The following is a 17,813-nucleotide window of genomic DNA, read 5'->3' as shown; positions in this document are numbered from 1 at the left end:
GGAGAGACCAATGCCCTAGCTGGACCAGTTTCCTCACTGATGAAATGCAGATATTGAGCTAGATGATCCCCAGTGTTCCTCTAGCCTCATGAATCTGTCTCTGTTGAAGGAAAAGGGGACCCTCATGAATAAAATCCAAGCTGAGCTCCCTGGATCCTGAGGAGGGTTGGTGAGCAAGTGGTTGCAGACAGGTGCCACAGCCGTGATGTTAGAAGCAGATCAGAAGCAGTTCCCAACCATGCCTCACTCCTGGGGATTCCTGTTTGCCTTCCATCACAAGCCATGAAGGTGGTAGATGCCTGAACCCACTGGGAGGTCCTCAAAGGAGTCACAATTATGTAAGCTCTGCAGGACCGCTGAGTTTCAAGGGAAGGCTGGAGGCAATGTTCTTTTTCTGAGAAGTGAATTAGAAAAGGTAACCTTGATAACTGTGTTGTATCAATCTCATCAACCAAACTGATCATTAAAAGCTAAAAGCTTGGATTCCCCAAAAGGGAATTGATAGACTGCATAGGTACCTCTACAGGGACTCATCATAATCCAACATTAGTTAATGTACCATTACAGGATCCACGTAGTTAATGGAATTTCATTGGGGTTTGAGGTTTTTCCTGAGTTGTTTAAATTGCCTCTATCATGAATGACTTCTTGAATTAAAAATTAAATGGACTTTCAAGTATTTAATTAGATACATCTATTACTGAAGTGGGGAAAACAACTGAAATTCACCTTAGAATTTTTTATTTAAAGGAATACAGTACATGTTCAAGATGACAAACATTTTGTTAATAGATTTAAATATAGCTGCTTTTAGGAATAAAACAGTAGCCAGAATTTTCTTCTCTGGTTCTTTCCCTCGATTCGACAAGTCTTTTTTAAATTTTATTTTTAATTGGAGTATTATTACAATATTGTGATGATATCCATCATACATAAACATGAATCAGCCATCGGTATACGTGTGTTCCCCCAACTCCTGAACTGCCTTCCCACCTCCCTCTGCATCCCACCCTTCTAGGTCATCACAGAGCACCAGCTTTGGGTTTCCTGCATCACACAGCAAATTCCAACCTGTCACTTTACATATGGTGATGTATATATTTCAATACTACTCTCTTAAGTCATCCCACCCTCTCCCTCCCCAACCATAACCATAAGTCTGTTCTTTATGTCTGTGTCTCCTTTGCTGCCCTGCAAATAGTATCATTAGTACCATCTTTCTAGCTTCCATATATATGCATTAATATACGATATGTGTCTTTCTCCTTTTGACTTACTTTCGATTTGACAGTCTTAAAGGCACCTTAGTTTTTATCCTTTTGGGCTCTTTAAATGCTGTGAATCTCACAAAAACCCATTATGAGAGTATGAAATGGATGTAGAATGAGGGTCAGTGATGGTGAACTGCCAGATGTAGCAAGCTAAGAAGCTTCCAGAAGAGAACAGAGCTTTTCCCTGCCCTTATGAGCTGTGAAGTAGGGTAGAAACAGTGTGGCAGGTGCATGAATTTCTGTAGGAAACCCAGGGATCTTTCTGGTCTGGGTGTACAGCTGCCTTTGTCATAACCTTCTTTAGAGAGGGAACAATGGTTATGCCCATAAGCCTCCTTCTCTGGCCAGAGGGGATCCCAAGTGTCTCCTCTCTTCCATCCACTACACCTGGGGATCATCTCCTTTTAAGGTAACTCTCCCAGATCACCCTATTGCTTTGGGTTCTTTTTATCCCATCTTCTCTGCTCACGTGCCATCTTGATTTCTCTCGCCTGCTGCCTCTAAAGTCAAGACTTGGTCCCTTCTTATTATATAGGTTTTGTAGCCATATTTTGCAGGGAAATAAACAAGGAATGCAGAGGGGAAATGGAAAAAAAAAATAGGACACCTGGTAAAGTTAGCTAAATTCTGGGATGACATAAGGATGATAACAAGTGTTTATGAAGGACTCACTGTGTGCTGGGCATGGTGTTCCTTTCTCTGTATATATCATCATATCATCTTGTTTAGTGTTCTTCACCACCCCATGAGGCATCATTATTATCCTCATCTACCAATGGAGAAACAAGGGCTCGAGGAAGTTATGATGTGATTTATGCAATGCCAAATAGCAAGTAAGTGGCAGAATTGAGATTTGTCTCTTATTAAATACTCCATGTCCATAACTGCTGTACTGCCTCTTTTCTGAAAAACAAACATAACTCAAACAAAAACTATATAATTGCTCATATCTGTCTGAGATGGTCATGGGGAGTCTTCTCTTCAATTTTTTCTTCACAGTATGTTTTCAGACATCCTTCTCCATGGTCCTTGGCCTAAAAGTGAAAGACATGCTATTATCTATCTTAATAAATGCCCCCAATCTTAGTGCATAGGCACACCTGAACATTCAGAGCCTCATATTCTGCCCTTTGTCTCCAGTGATCTGTTTGGAGCCTTGAGACCTTAAGTTTGGGGAATTCTATCCCTTGACCCCTCTCCTGTCTAGGGCTGGTCTCTGAAGGCCGTTTCCACATAATCTCCACATCTTCTCTGCCTTTTATATCACTTATCTGGGCCATGTCCTCATTCTTAACCAACTTCCTTGATTTGGAACAACCCACTCATCTTAATTTCCACCCCCTCCTGCTGATTCTGGGGACAGAAGGAGAAGGCAGACCTGGAAAAGAGTAGTACATCCACAGAATGTAAATATCAGGGTAGCCACACCAGATCAGAGGCCAAATAAACCAACAGAAAGGACCTAGAACAAGCCAGATGGGATAGGGTGGAGTTAGATGAGTGATAAAATTCTTAAGAGCCAACAAGAAAACATCAGGGGCTGAAGCCTGGAGAGAACAGTGAATTGTCAAGATGAGCTGCTGCTACCCAACCCAGCAGAGGTCTGAGACTACAAGTTGTTCATCTCTGTGGTCTGGTGCCTGCAACATAGTACTGAATAGCTTGGTGAATGAAGGAAATGAAAGAACATATAAACAAACTAAAGAAAGAAACGTGGCCAGTGTTAATCAGAGAAGAGACATTAGCATCAGCATAAGACAGACAGTTGTCTGATAGCCCTGCTGTCACTCATGATCATGGTTACAGACTGAGGCCCACCGAGCTGAGGACATGAAGGGTGAGAGGCAGGCTCTTAGGGGCATGGGATGAGATGCTCATCTGAGTCTGGTCTTCTGATAAACATCTGCTTCCAATCTTACCTTAACTCTATATTTTCCAACCTTCCCTCAATCCAGGAATTGCCACAGTCATTTGTGTACTTTGCCTTCTGCAGATGCAGTATGATGTAGTGGAATGGACATGAAATTTGGGAGCTGAGAGCCTTGGGTTCAAATGCCTTCCTGGCTAAGTCACTTACCAGCCTTGCATCACTGGGCAAGTTAATTAACCCTGAAACCTTGATGAGGACCAGTATTCTCAAATGTCCCTGCTACTGGTCAGAGTGCAGAGTAAAAGATCCATCATGTCAGTTCCCTTCTCATGTCTCTAGGAGGCATAGCCAACATTTCTTCAAGGTCACAAAGAAAGTCACTTAGCAGAATCTGGAATTGAACTTGGATCTCCTGTCCACACATGAATGCCACTCTACATGAAGACATTAATACTTCTCAACAGAGGTGAGCATCAGAGATAAAAATAAATTCTTCACTGACTAAGAATATTAGAAAAACAAAAGAGTACAAAATCTGGAAGGATTTGCTTTGATGATCTATTGAAATAAAGCAAAAGATTCCACACATAAGTGAGAGCATATGGTATTTGTCTCTGTCTGACTTATTACACTTAATACCCTGTAGATCCATCCAAAGTGTCACAAATGGCAAGATTTAACTTTTTATGGTTGAGTAATATTCTGTTATGTGTGTGTATCTGTCTGATAGATGTCCACTTAACATCTATCTATCTCTATGTGGAATCTAAAACACAAGCAAAGCGAAATAGACATCAATAGAGAAAATAAGGGCTTCCCTGGTGGCTCAGATGGTAAAGAATCTGCCTGCAATGCAGCAGACCAGGGTTCGATCCCTGGGTAGGGAAGATCCCCTGGAGGAGGGCATGGCAACCCACTACAGGATTGCTTGAAGAATCCCCATGAACAGAGGAGCCCGGCAGGCTATAGTCTATAGGGTCACAAAGAGTTGGACATGACTGAGTGACTAAGTACACTCAGCAGCACAGAAAATAAATGAGTGGTTGTCAGAGGAGAGGGAGGGTGAGTAGGTGAAGGGGATTCAGAGGTATAAAATAAGTAAGTCATGTGGATGTAATATACACAGTAAGGAATGTGGTCAAAAATATTGTTAGACTTATCATAGTGATCATTTCATAATGTATGCAAATATCAATCTACTATGTATTCAATAGTACACATAAAAGTAGTATAATATTACATGTCAACTACATTTCAATGAAGATAAATAGAACAGAAAAAAAGCAAAAGATGGGGCATTCATGCATATTTTAATTTCTCAGGAGCTCATAAGGCAGTCACTAACAGATATTCTGGGCATTAGAGTCGCAGCTCAGAAGATCAGACTATTAGTTACCGAGTATTCACTCTGTGTTCAGAACTCTGAACAGAACTCTGCATCAAGTTCTGGGTTCTTCCAAACAAATCTAGGCAGTAGGTATTATCATTCTCAGTTACAGAGGACGAAACTGAGGCTTAGAGGGTCAAGGCATCTTGCTTAGAAACACGTGGCCAGCCTGTTGTCAAGCCAGGAGTCCAGCCCAGTCATTCCTATGTCTTTCTAAATCCTGAGCTGCATCCTCCTCATTTCACCACCTTCTGGCTACATCGGAAACTGTAACCATAATGTTTCACAGCCTCGGAGGTGAAAGGGGCTCATTCTTATCCTGGAGGCTTCCGGTTCCCCCCACTGGGAAATGCAATGGTTGGATGAGTGACCCCTAAGGATCGTTCTCCTCTAGTTGAAGAACACACGTGACCTCAGTCAGAGCTGGCATTGCATTTCAATAAACAAGTTAAACACTTGCTAGTAATCCTGGGGAAGAAACGAGTTTGCTGATGGATATGTTTCTGACCTGACTTGGGGATCACTGGGGGAAATCTTAATCTCTTTGAATGTTTGGTTAAACATCCCTAAGCCTTGTGTGAATTAGACTTGGGACACACGCCGGCTGGTCTGCTCTGTATTTGACTTGCTGTACCACCTGCTGTCTGCCCTTTTTATTCTCTGCACAGGCTTTTCCTGGAAATGGCCGTGCGCTCAGGACTAAGCATGGCTTCCTGGGTCTATCTGGAGCCCTGAGGTTGAAATGAATAGAGTTTTAATTCTGTGAAGGGCCGAGAGATTGGAGTAGGCGCGGCAAAGATGGGCTCTCCAGATTGGGCAGTCTTTGGATGAGAAGACGGCCCACAGAGCTTGAAGGAGATATGTTTTAAACCAGTAAGATGGAGAGCTTTTTTCCCTGCAGGCCATAAACTAATTGAGCTAGATGTCTGAGAATTCTCAGAGTTATCTGGGAGATGCGACAGGAGGAGAATAGAAACATATTCAGTAAAGGGAAAGTGATGTAAGAAGATGGAGAACTTTTAAAGGGCTGATATTAGGTAGCATTTGACTAAGAGATCTAGGACCATCCAACTCCCACCAAGACCCACCGCGTGATACCTTCCCAGGAGGAGACGAGGGACTGAGGTCAGCAAAAATACATGCTTTATTCACTGGAAGCTTTGGTTCTGAACCCCAATGCAGAATTGCAGGCAGAGTGGTTTGTACCTAGATTAGAGTCAGCCTGGGGTCTAGATTTAAAGGTATCTGAGTGGTCTCCATCTTCACTGACCAGTAGAAATATAATGCCAGTCACACATGTAATTTTACATTTTCTTATAGCCACATTTAAAAGATGTTAAAAAAAAAAAGACAAGTGCAATCACTTTTAATAATATATTTTATTTAACCCACAATACCCCCAAATACTTCAACATGTAATCAATGTCAACATGTAATCAGTTTAAAAAAGTTAAGGAGATAGGTTATATTCTTTTTTGTACTAGGTTTTCAAAATCTGGCATGTGTTTTATACTTACAGCCATCTCAGTTTTCAGTGGAAATACTTGATCTACATTTATATCTCATAAAAGTCACAATTGAAAAAGTAGGTTCACACAATGACTCATTCCAAAGGTACTTAAAAGTCTTCTAATAACTAAATCGAGTAATAGTTTTTATTTCAATGTAAATTAATTAAAATTAAATAAAATTTAAAATTCAGATACTCAGTCACATCAACAATATTTCAAGTTCTCAATGGCCCATGTGGTTACTGTACTGGGCAGCTCAAATCTATATCATTGCCTCATTTCTGACCATGGCCTGGAAGGGGGAAGGAGGGGTGGGTCTCAGGTTTGCAGCCCTGACAAGTAGCCAGCAGAGGGACTTCAGAGGCAGAGCTCTGAGCCTCGGATGACATACAGATTTCCAAATCCCAACCCTAGAAACTCCAGGAACTTCTCTTTCCAGATCAGATTTGCAGTTTACCCAGGACTGGATTAAGAACAATAACAACAATGCCTGTACATTGAGTTTCTACTGTGTGCCATTGTATTTGACGCTTTTTGTTACTCAGAGAGGTCAAGTGACTTGCCCAAGGTCACACAGCAGGTTAGTGTCAAGTCCAGGATTTACAGCCAAGTTTGTCTGACTCCAGCACTAATGTGCTGTTGCAACCCTGCCTCCCCATGGCAGCCCCAATATTAGAATTTTAGGAACTGCTGTGATGCCTGAGCTTACATTTAGTCCACCTGTCATGGTTATGGCCACATTAGAAGAAGACTTAGTTCCAGATGGTGCCCTTGGCATACCAGGCCTTGACCACAACCAGAATTAATGGAGTCCTCAGTAAAGAACATAAATGCAATTATTGTCTCGGAATGAATGTATCTCCTCTCTCATTGTTACAGGTTCCCAGCTCTCCCTAAAAGCCTTCAAAGGCTGACTTCATGCTGGACCCAGCATCTGCCCAGCGGCTAATGGATCTGAGCTGTGTTCATTAGGCAGCTTGCCCGCGCACAGTTCAGAGAGGAGGAGAGGGCAACAAAAGGATGCCTTTAAGCTAAAGGTTAATTTGCAATGCTTTAAAAGTATCTGACTATAGTGACAATAGACTGAACTGCACAAACACTGATGCAAATTTGAAAGAACCCGGTTGCCCACTTCCTTCCTAGAACTGACACATATCTATCTCCCCCTCCCTCTTTGAAGAGATCTTGGCGAAAGAGTAACTCTTAGGCCACAAGTTTCAAAAAGCTTATTCCTAGGTCTCTTCTTAAATAGCACATGACTCCTGACCTGACAAACTCCTACCCCACTAGCATGGTGCTCTGTTTCCTAGCACAAGCTGAACCTGACTTTGAAAATCCCGAGGGATGAGGCAGCCCAAGGCCACTCACCTCTAGACCTGGAAATGACCCCTGTGAGCAAAATGGGGCTTTGGCGGGCATGCTCAGCTTTAGGTTCTACAAGTCATTCTTAACCTAGTAGAACAGAAACCAAGCAACAGCTAGTCTAGGAAGGATGATGGGATGGCATAGACATTGGGGGAGGACAATGATGTGAGGAAATGTCAATAATAAGGTAGTGGTGAAGAACATCATCTCTGGATTAGGGTTTCTCAGCCTTGGCACTATTGACCTGTTGTTGTTTAGTTGCTAAGTCATATCTGACTCTTTTGCAATCCCATGGACTGTAGCCCACCAGGCTCCTCTGTCCATGGGATTTTCTAGGCAAGAATACTGGAGTGGGTTGCCATTTCCTTCTTCAAGGGATCTTCCCAGCCCAGGGATCGAACCTGCATCTCCTGCATTGGCAGGCAGATTCTTGACTACTGAGCCACCTGGGAAGCCCATCGACCTGTTAGGCTGGGTGATTCCTTATTGTGGGATAGGGGACTGTCCTGTGCCTTAAAGGATGGTTAGCAGCATCTCTGACCTCTCTCCACTAGAGGCCCCTAGCAGCCCCTGAAACCCAAATTGTGACAACCAAAAATGACTCCAGAAATTGCCTTTTTCCAGGAGGACAAAATCAGCCCTGGTTGAGGACCGTAGGTCTGGAGCCACCCACTTTCCAAGTCCGTATCACTCATGATGGGTGCCCTGGGCTGGCTGCCCAGCCTCTCTGCATTACTGTTCCCACTTCTGTAAGATGAACAGAATGCTTATTCCTAGCAGTGTGGTGAGGTCACAGTGAGATGATATATGCAAAGGGCTTAGTAACAATAAAGGCTAGTTCATTTAGGTGAAGAGTTTAGGATGCGTTTTTAAATCACCACAATAAGTCTATTTTATTGCTGACCATTATTATTCCCGTTGTGAAAGATGGCATTTTCCCAAAGTTGCAACAGTACTTTTCGTGTGCTTTTCCCAAACCTTGCTCCACTCTCACGAAGAGGAGGGGTCTATTTCCTCACCCCTGGAACCCAAGGGGACCCTTATGACTGCCTCGATGAAGAGAATGAAGGGGAAGAGATGCCATGTGATTTCCAAGGCTGGGCCATAGAAGAGGGAGCTTCCTCCAGTCCTCTCTTGGACACAACCTTGGGAGCTCTCAACTGACAAAATTGAATGACCCAGGAGCTGCGTGCTAGGCAGACCACATGGAGAGACCACAGAGATATAGAGAGATAAGCTTCCGTGCCCAGGCCTGGCTGTTGGAGTCTCCCCAGCCCAGGTGCCATACACCTGGGTAAACAAGGCATCAGGTGGCTCCAGCCCCAGCCTTTAAGCTGCCCTGGGTTGGCACTGAGAACAGCAGAGGTGAGTTGCTCCTGCTGAGCCCTGCCCGAATGGTGGATTCTTGAGCAAAATAAATATGGTTGTTTTAAGCCCCAAAGTTTTGGTTTGCTGCACAAAAATAGATAACTTTAGCAACCATTTGACAGGTGAGAAAACCACATGTCAGAAGGTACATAGCTAGTGAGTATCCAGGCTAGGATTTGAATGAAGGATCCTCTACCCCCTAAATGGTACTGCTTCCCTTTCATGGAACTTACCCCCAAGGTGGCAGGAGTCTGACCTTATAGGTGGAAATCCAGGAATCAGCTGTGGACAGTGTCAGTAAGGAGTGTGAATGGGTTGTACATCTGTGCGCAGCCCTGGGGGAGCCTGGGAACAGAGTAAAACAGAAGACTCATTTTCCAAACAGAAGCACAGGTCAGGGTGGGCCAGTATCAAAAGCATGTTTCAGAGCTGAGGCTATTTAAATTCCAAACGCCTCCGAGAAGGATGCATCCTGAGCTAGTGATTCTCAGCCTTGGCAGCTCACATCCCCTGGAGAACTCCTAAGAATCTGGATGACCAGAGTCCAATGACATTGGACCCTCTGGGGCAGAACCTGGGGCATCAGCATTCTTAAGATTCCCCCAGGTGGTCCCAGGGCTGCTGCTTTGGGGATGGGGTGGGATGAAGCTAGAGTTCAGGGTCGGTCCTGCAGTGCCTGCCATGGATCAAATGGACTGCAGAGCCCAGAAAGAGATGAGCTTTGAGGATTAGCTGCAATCTCTGGTTTGCTTTATGACGCTGTGAGGTGAATTAAAAATCAAACTCCATTTGGCTCCCAGTGAAGATGGAGATTCAGCAGATTGGGGGACTGGTAAAAAAGCCCCATTAATATGCTTCCTGGCAGAGACTCCATTTGATTCAGGGATGTGAATTTAGGCAGATGGGAAAGTGTTGCCTTGGCTGCAGAAGAGTGGGCAGAGGGTGGTTCTCCCCTTCTCTGTGGTTGGTGGGTAAGGGACAAGGACCGCCCTTTCAATACTAAGAGAGGTTGTTGTTGTCTAGTCACTAAGTCGTGTCCAACTCTTTTGTGACCGCATGGACTGTAGCCCACTAGGCTGCTCAGTCCGTGAGATTTCGCAGACAAGAATACTGGAGTGGGTTGCCATTTCCTTCTCCAGAGGATCTTCCCGACCCAGGGATCGAATCCATATCTCCTGCCCTGGCAGGCAGATTCTTTACCACTGAGCCACCAGGGAAGCCACACTAAGAGAGGAGAGTTGGTGAAATACTACCCTTTGACTTTTCTCACCTAATGTCTGAAGTAGGTTGGCATCAGTCGAAGCAGGATAAGGCGGAGGAACCAGTGGCAGAACTGGGCGGTCCTGGGTTTGAATTCTGCTTCTTTCTATCTCCAGGACAGGAGAAATTCTTCTATTTCTCCAAGCTTCAGTTGCCTCCTCTGTCAGATGAGAATGATCATAACACGATCAGGATGAAATGTGCAAGCGTGTACGATATACCAGCCCAGGGAGGGTACTGATGGGTTGCATTCATTCATTCATGTGTTTCTACGTTTGTCATTCATCTCTTTTTTGCCTCCACTCCTCTTCACCTCCTCATTGTTTGAAACATTAAGAATGAGAAACAGGTGCCCTGGAAAGGAGCCTGTAGCCATGTGTTAGATTAGAAGCTTCTCCATCTGTCCAAACTCCCTCACCCCTTTCACTGGGTGAACTCTTAACTTGAAAAACAATTCACATGTGGCCTGCTTTGGAAGCCCTGCTCCTCATCTATGTAGCTGCTCTCTGTTCCCACACCCCTGTGCTTCCCTGTGTAATGACATCCACCATGCTGAACTATAATGGCCAACCTACCTGCCCATTCTCCCCGTAGACTGTGAGCCTAGCCCTGGATGTGGCATTTCACAAGCACTCAATATGGTTTCTGTGCAGTCACTTATTCAATCAACTGATGTCACATCCCTCTTCTGGCCTCAACTTCCCCATCTGTAAAGAGGGTTGGCATAGCTGTATTCTAGGAATAGTTCCAGCTCTAGTGTTTGGTCTCTCTGTGGAGTCAGAGAGCAAGGAGAGGAAAGAGAGGAAGCAGAGACAAATCAATTAATTTAGGAAGTGGTCATAAGCTGAACCTACGTCATCACTGAGATGCGAGTTCACATGCCATGGGTGTCATCAGGTGAGTAGGTCAGTATCATCAGGCAGCAGAAGGCAAGTTTACCTAAGGAATCACAGGTGGGTTAGAGGAATTCAGGTTCTTCAAAGAGGGCCAGGTGGAGTCAAGGCATTTTCAGGAAACAGAACAAAACAGAGTCAAGGTACATGGCTTTGGGGGCTGGAGCCAGTCTGAGCTAAGGAGCTACAATCTAGGACCTTCCATGAGCAAGACTGCAGACTCAAAAGTCAGGGAACAAAGTGATGTCCAGTGGCAGCCTGCAGGGACGATTCCTGAAGTTGGGACCAACTTGAAGCTGAAGCTCCATAGGGTGTCTCTGCCTTGGCCAGGTTCCAGTGAGATTCAGGAGCTGGTCAGGGAGGGAAGCCTATTAGTCCTGGGGCACTTCTGTGGACCCCACTGTGGGGGGCTGGGGAGTTAGGGGAACTGAGGACTGAGATGGCCAGTATCTCTGGGGAACACACTCAACTCACACTCCTGCAAAAACCTTCTCTGAGAAACACACCCATAGCACACCTCCACTCTCACACTCAGCATAGCACCCACACCAGTTCTTTATCTGATACACGACAAGGCTGGCCTCAGAGATTCACAGACACGAATGCACTTCTTTTCCATCTTGGTTGACATTTATGGACCTTCTACGTGCTAGCCACTAGGGCTCATGGCTTCAGAAACTACAAACTGTCCCCAGAGTGCTCGGAGTGCACATTCACATCAGTATACAAAGACACCAGCCCCGACATTGTATCTGCATATGCGCCCATACATGTGTGCTGCCGCTCAGTTGTGTCCAGCTCTTTGCAATGGTATGGACTGTAGCCCGCCAGGCTCTGCTGTCCATGGGATTTTTCAGGCAAGAATACTGGAGTGGGTTGCCATTTCCTCCTCCAGGGGATCTTCCTGACCCAGGGATCGAACCTGCATCTCCTGTATCGTAAGGTGGATTTACCACTGAGCCATATATACACCCTTACCTGTCCAAGAATCCCCATAGATTCCTATACAAATGCACAGAGAGGATCATGAGTGGTTATGCACACACATACCCACATATGGATGTCACCCACACACAGAATCCCAGTGGACAAGCAAATAGAGGGGTCCCATCCACCTTGGTTTGGCAGGTCGTGGAATTCATCAACCCTCTTCCCGTCTGCATGTCCAAGATAGAAGCACTGTTCTGCCCTCATTCTCATAAGGAAAGCCTTGCAGGTCTTTTATAAGGACATTATTTTATGATAACATTGTTAGCTGACATTTATGGGGATTCAATCAATAAATTAGAAATTGCTTGTAATGATGCGTGGCTGGCTCACATTTGCCTGAGCCCTGAGGACTCAAACCTCAGATTGGAAGCTTTAGATCTCTGCCTCTTTCCCTGTACCATGTGTGTGCACACACATGCATACATGCTGTTGCACAAAATGTCATTTTAGTCATGCTGGAAAGTAGTCTCTGTCTGCTTGCGTTTTTTCTTCTCTGCCTCCGTGGAGGAATCCGGGTGTGGGATGGGGTTATAGGGACCATAGTTTCAGGGCCTTAAAAGGCGGTATCTCCTGGGAGGAAAGAATGGAACAGCGACTGTGTGAGACTCCCATGCCACTTCTCATCTAGAAAGAGGAGAGAAGAGTCTGGATCCAGAGACTGAAAATTTTAATTTCCCCACTCAAGTCCCCAATCCTTGCCAGCCACAGGCCCCCTTGAGTGTATTCTGTGGATCTACCCATATCTGAGTCAAAGGTGAGGCCAGGGGTCTTCCCTGGTGGTCCAGTGGGTAAGACTCTGCATTTCCCAATGCAGGAGCCATGGGTTCAATCCCTGGTCAGGGAACTAAGATCCCACGTGTCTTATGGCATGGCCAAAATGTTTTGTTTTGTTTTGTTTTTTTGAAAAAAAAAAAAGAAAGAAAAGGTGAGGCTAAGATTAGGAACTGGAAAGTGGCCAAGAGAATACCTTGCAGAAACCACCTCTTTCTTCCCTGACTGTGCTTAACCACCCATTCAACCTTAGAAGCCCAATGAAAATGTTAGAAATCAACCTTAGAAATCGCTGGGAATTGTGACCATAGAGTAAAGCAGCTATTCTCAGGCATTGACCACTCTTGACAACACAGAATATGAAGCAAGCCAATGTCAAGTGTCAGATCCTCTTTCACTTCCATCACCTTATCACTGGCCAAGAGGACTACCTTTTTTTCAAAACTTGGCTTAATGTTGGCACCAGACTGGGTTTTGTTCAGTGAGTGGGGTTCACTGAGGACCGTTTTCGGACAATGGATGTCACCTTGTGTTTTGCTGAGATGGAGTTTGCAGCTCAGTGGCTCAGGTTGGCTTCTTTGAGGAAATGTAAGTCCCATCCCTGGTGAATGTCATGAACACCCCCAGTCTGGGCTCTTTGCTGTCTCCCTCTGGGTTCTTTGCACCCCTCTCTTACCTGCTTCTCTAATATCTACAGGCCTTTCTAGGACCACCCACCAGTCACTGACTTAGGAAGGCTTCCCACGGTGGGAGCCTCATGGATGAGGCTGTCTGTCCTACACCAAGATGCCAGATCTCCAGAGACTGCTCATTAAGGATGTCACTGGCCCTGGCACCAAACTAGCACCCATCAGTGGCCCATCACTTGGATGGATTAGAAAGGATAGAGCACATAAGAAACCTCTTCTTACCTTCTGAATCCTGGAATCTGGAGCTCTGAGGATGAGAAAGGCCTCAGGATACCCTACCAATCCTGCCAAGGAGGCCCATCCCAGGACAGAGGAGCAGTTATGGAGGAACGTGGCAGGTTCAGGAGGGTCCAGGTAGAAAACCCCGAGGCTCCTGAGGAAAGGGAATCTGCCTGCTGGGTAAATCTGATCGGTTAGACCATCTGTGTTACACTCCCACTCGGCCTCATAGGAGTTCGGTTATTTCCACATCCCTCTGAGGGCACACGGAATTTCTGATGCTCTCTTGAGCCTCTCTGGGCCCCAGGAGTCCTGAGGGGCCTGGCTCAGGCCATCCCTGCTCCATCATTCCTACTCTGCTGCCTCCCCAGCCTGGAACAATGTGAAGGACAGGACCGTGAGCATGTTGCTCACTCTCCCAGGCAACCCTCCCGACTCTGGAAGCAAATGTAGGTTCCCCCTGGTTTCCCCAGAATGCTCCTCCCCAGCATCTTATTCTCTTACTCTCCACTCTTGAGTCTCTCCTCATTCATCTTATGGACAGGCAGGGGGGAAAAGTGGCCCTGGTAGAGCTTCACTGTCTGTTTAAGTCAAGACCTATGCTCTTGACACTCCTTTTCCTTCAAAGCTATTGTCTTGTTGATTTCAAGAGTCTGTGATGAAATCCAAAAGCTGGCCATTTGCTCAAGTACATGGTGTGCTGCTAGAGTAGCTGTATCTCAAGGGCAGTTGGTAAAGGATGCCCTGGTCCCTGCTGGTCCCCCAGTGGGGGTGGGGGAAGGCAGGAGTAACACTAAACACTTGGAGCAGATTTCATCTTTTAATGCATCACAATGGTTACAGTGGCTACAGAACCTTACTATAAAAGGCTTTCTGCATAACAGTGGAAGTGTGTTCAGGGTAGTGCAGGAATGGAGAAAAAGGGACACTTAACTAACTCTCAGGGGATTGGAGCTGCCACTAATCACAGCTTCACAAAAGTGACAAATAACCCATAACTGGGTTTTGAAGGATGAATAGGAGTTAGCCAAGCTGGCAGAGGGTCAGCACACACAGCTGCATGAAGAGGGGAGAAAGCTTTTGGAATGCCAGTGCTGGATAAACTTTGGAGTTAGAAGTCCAGGTTGGAGTTCCAGCTGTACCACTTCCCAGAAACCCTGGGAAAATTGCTTCACCCCTGAATCTCACTTTTTTGTTAGTAAAATGCAAATCTCCTGGGAGAGTGAGTCCAGCAGATCATGCCTCAGTTTCTGACACAGATATAACAGACCCTCCTGCTTTATTGAAAATTTCAAGACCCTGTTTAGGTTCAGCGAGAATGTGTGCTGTGGTCTATTTATGATGTGCAGGACAAGAAGAAAACACACACACAAGTCTTTAGCATTCATGGATTAATGACTTACAGAAACTCAATATTAGCTAATGGGGATTAAATGAGGCAGTGCCTGCTACAACATTCTCAGGTGCCTGGCACATGGAGGGGTGTGATGAGCATGAATCCATTCCTCCCTAAGAGTTGTTTGTTCACGTGGTCCCTGAGCAAGAACCCTCTTCCAATTTTCTTGGGAATCCCTTAATCTGCCTGGATCCAGATCCCCACCTCTTCTCGCCAGCTCCATGTGCAGACTGAAAACCAGGGCTGGGGATGAGAGATCTAGAAGAGAGGGGCTGAGGTGGGCAGGCCAAGGGGCCAGGCAATGGGACTGTAATGGTCTGCAATTGCTTTTCCAGTTGCCTTCAGGTTGGAATAATCTCTTTAGGTGAGTTGCTGAACCTTGCGGGCTTGGCCTGAGAAAACGGTGTGATGGGACTCTATTAATACTCCCTTTCATAAAGGCGAGAGCAACTTGCACAGTTTCCTCATCCATGCCTTCCTGCAAAGGGACCCCTGCTCCCTGAACTCTCCTTAGGCTGGGGTAGGCGACTCAGTGGGACAGGAGAATCACTGATTCTTGAAAAATAAATCCAAAAAGGGAATTTTTTTGTACCCCTAGTTGCTATACTGAAGCATGCGTGTGTGTACATATATGTGGTTTGTTTTGGAAATTGTCTCTCCAAGATAGGACTGTTGTAAACAGTCTACACATTAGTCCTTCAGTACATCCATACCTTCATAATCTCTTTTTATATGAAAAGACCCATCTTTTCCCCTTGTATTATGGATCATTATAGCAGCATCTCCTCCTCTGAAAGAAAAGATCCAAAGACTTGGCTGCTAATTCATATCCTTTGAATTTAGACAAACCACTTCTCTTCTCTGTGGCCAAGCCCCCCAGTCTGTCCCATGGCATAATGATACCTGTTCAAGTTTGAGAATCAGCAAAACTCGGGACATCTTCGAGGACGAGGGAGATGGGTCACGCTACAATGTCCAGACGACTGGTTCCCAAACTTGGCTGCAAACTTGTGGTCTTCAAAATCTACTGATGCCTGCCACCCACCCCAGACATTCTGGTATAACTAGTTCAGGATATGACCTGGGCATCAGGATTTTTAAAACCTCCTTAAGTGCTTCTAATGTGCAACAAAGTTTGGGAACCACCAGGACAGACTGAGACCTTCATTTGCCCTCCACTCAAAAGCTTCCTCCAAATTCCCTGAAGTGCCAAGAGATGTCCTTGCCAGAAACATCCTAAGACTCTGTTTGGCCCACTGCCAAGAACTTTCTCAGCCTTTACCCATAATCTTCCTCCTAATGAACCATGAATGAACTTTAAAAAATATCTCACAACCCAGACGGTACAAGTGAATTTTTTCTCCCAAATGCATAGATTTAGTCCATCTGTAAGAACTGAAAAGCAGAAGGTTAATGTCTGTGCTGAAGGAAAATAAATCTGAAGTCCTTTCTTATTCGAGGCTGCCATCTACCACCATCACCCCCAACTCCAGGAGTGTAAGATCAGCAGAAGGAGCTCAGTTCCCAAGTGGATGTGAGAGCAATCCTTGCTTTATTGAGAAGAACTCTGAGAGCTAGTTCAGGTTCAACAGGAATATGTGCTGTGATTTATTAGTGATGTCTGTATGGGTGTAGAAAGAGGATTCAGGTTCAGCAGGAGCATGTGCTGTGATCTACTAGTGATGTCTGTATGTGTGCAGGAAGAGGAAAGATGACTTGTATGTCAACTCCACCGTTAAATGAAGCCCACAGCCAACCTCCTGCTATGGCATGGCAGCTGCCATTTCTCCCTCAAGATGTACTTGTCATATGTCAACTTTGGGGCTGGCTTCCCTGCTATATTCTGTAAACTTCTGAGGGATGTCAGCCTTCAGTACGTGTGTCTTTCATACTCATGCCAGCTCATGAGGTGCACAAAGGGTACATAAATGTGTTTACATGGAAGAGATGGAAGGAAAGACATCATGTGCTCAACTCTTTTTATATTCAAGTCATCTTACTCTTTCCTCCCTTAATCAAAGGCTGCTTCTGGCAAAGACTTGGACAGCCATTACAGCTTTGGGTGAGTTTTAGGTTCTGCTTTCCCAGGTATGTGTAGGAGACGCCCAGGAAGGACGCTTGTCCTCACCTGTGAAACCACACTACTGCGGCCTTCCCCAGTCCAGCCATGTACCCCAGCAGCCACCATCTCCTGGTGTCCTTTCCTCTCCCCAGTTCATTCAGCTCTAAATGCACACACTCACTCCCTTCAGGTCCAGGTCTAGAAGAAAGACAGAACACCAGCTTTGGAGATCAAGGCCCCAGGGGGGTGTTCAGGACTGGACCGGGAGGCAGATCGAATCGATCCAAGCAGAACCAGTGCAAGAAGGAGGGTGCAAACGAGATCACAACTTGGACCCAGAGGTCACTCTGAGAGGTTCTCAGTTCCAAGTGTGATTAGAAGGGAAGAAACTCAGGACCTTGGTTGCCATGAGCCAGCCACTGGATCCTGGGATGGTGGAGGACTTGGTTCCACGCTCCACTGGACAGCATAGAATAGGGTTGCTGAGGCATCAGGCAAGACAAGACTGGCATGGAATATATCAATGGATGGCTGAATATTTTGAAAAATTGAAATAATAAGAAAAAGGCTGACTCGGGATCTGAGCAGGCCTAGATCTCCAGATGGGAACATCACAGAACACGGCAGCAGGAAATGAGGGAATGTGGATGAGGGGAGGTGGTCCTAACACTGGGTGAGCCAGTATCATGTGCCAATAAGCACTGTGTGAGACTCCTTCTCCATGTCATCTCTGCAGTGACCCCACCTCAAGGGATACACAC

At 45.6% G+C, this 17,813-nt stretch overlaps 1 protein-coding gene and 1 long non-coding RNA gene across 2 annotated transcripts in view; one reads left to right on the top strand and one right to left on the bottom strand.

Annotated features, from left to right (window-relative positions):
• ASIC2 (acid sensing ion channel subunit 2) overlaps positions 1–17,813 on the top strand; it is a 1,220,661-nt gene that overhangs the window by 334,859 nt on the left and 867,989 nt on the right. The window lies entirely within an intron of this gene.
• LOC145540338 (uncharacterized) lies at positions 8,271–14,367 on the bottom strand. The gene is made up of 8 exons (XR_014078322.1): positions 14,099–14,367; positions 13,598–13,966; positions 12,041–12,539; positions 10,887–10,971; positions 10,608–10,739; positions 10,043–10,192; positions 9,006–9,117; positions 8,271–8,454 (listed from the first exon to the last, which is right to left on the bottom strand). It is a non-coding gene; the product is annotated as an uncharacterized LOC145540338 (long non-coding RNA).

The sequence above is a fragment of the Giraffa tippelskirchi genome, chromosome 3 (assembly GCF_054371585.1).
Source record: "Giraffa tippelskirchi isolate mGirTip1 chromosome 3, T2T-mGirTip1v1.2.pri, whole genome shotgun sequence".
Lineage (NCBI taxonomy): Eukaryota > Metazoa > Chordata > Mammalia > Artiodactyla > Giraffidae > Giraffa > Giraffa tippelskirchi.
This window is presented reverse-complemented; position numbering and strand designations above follow the sequence as displayed.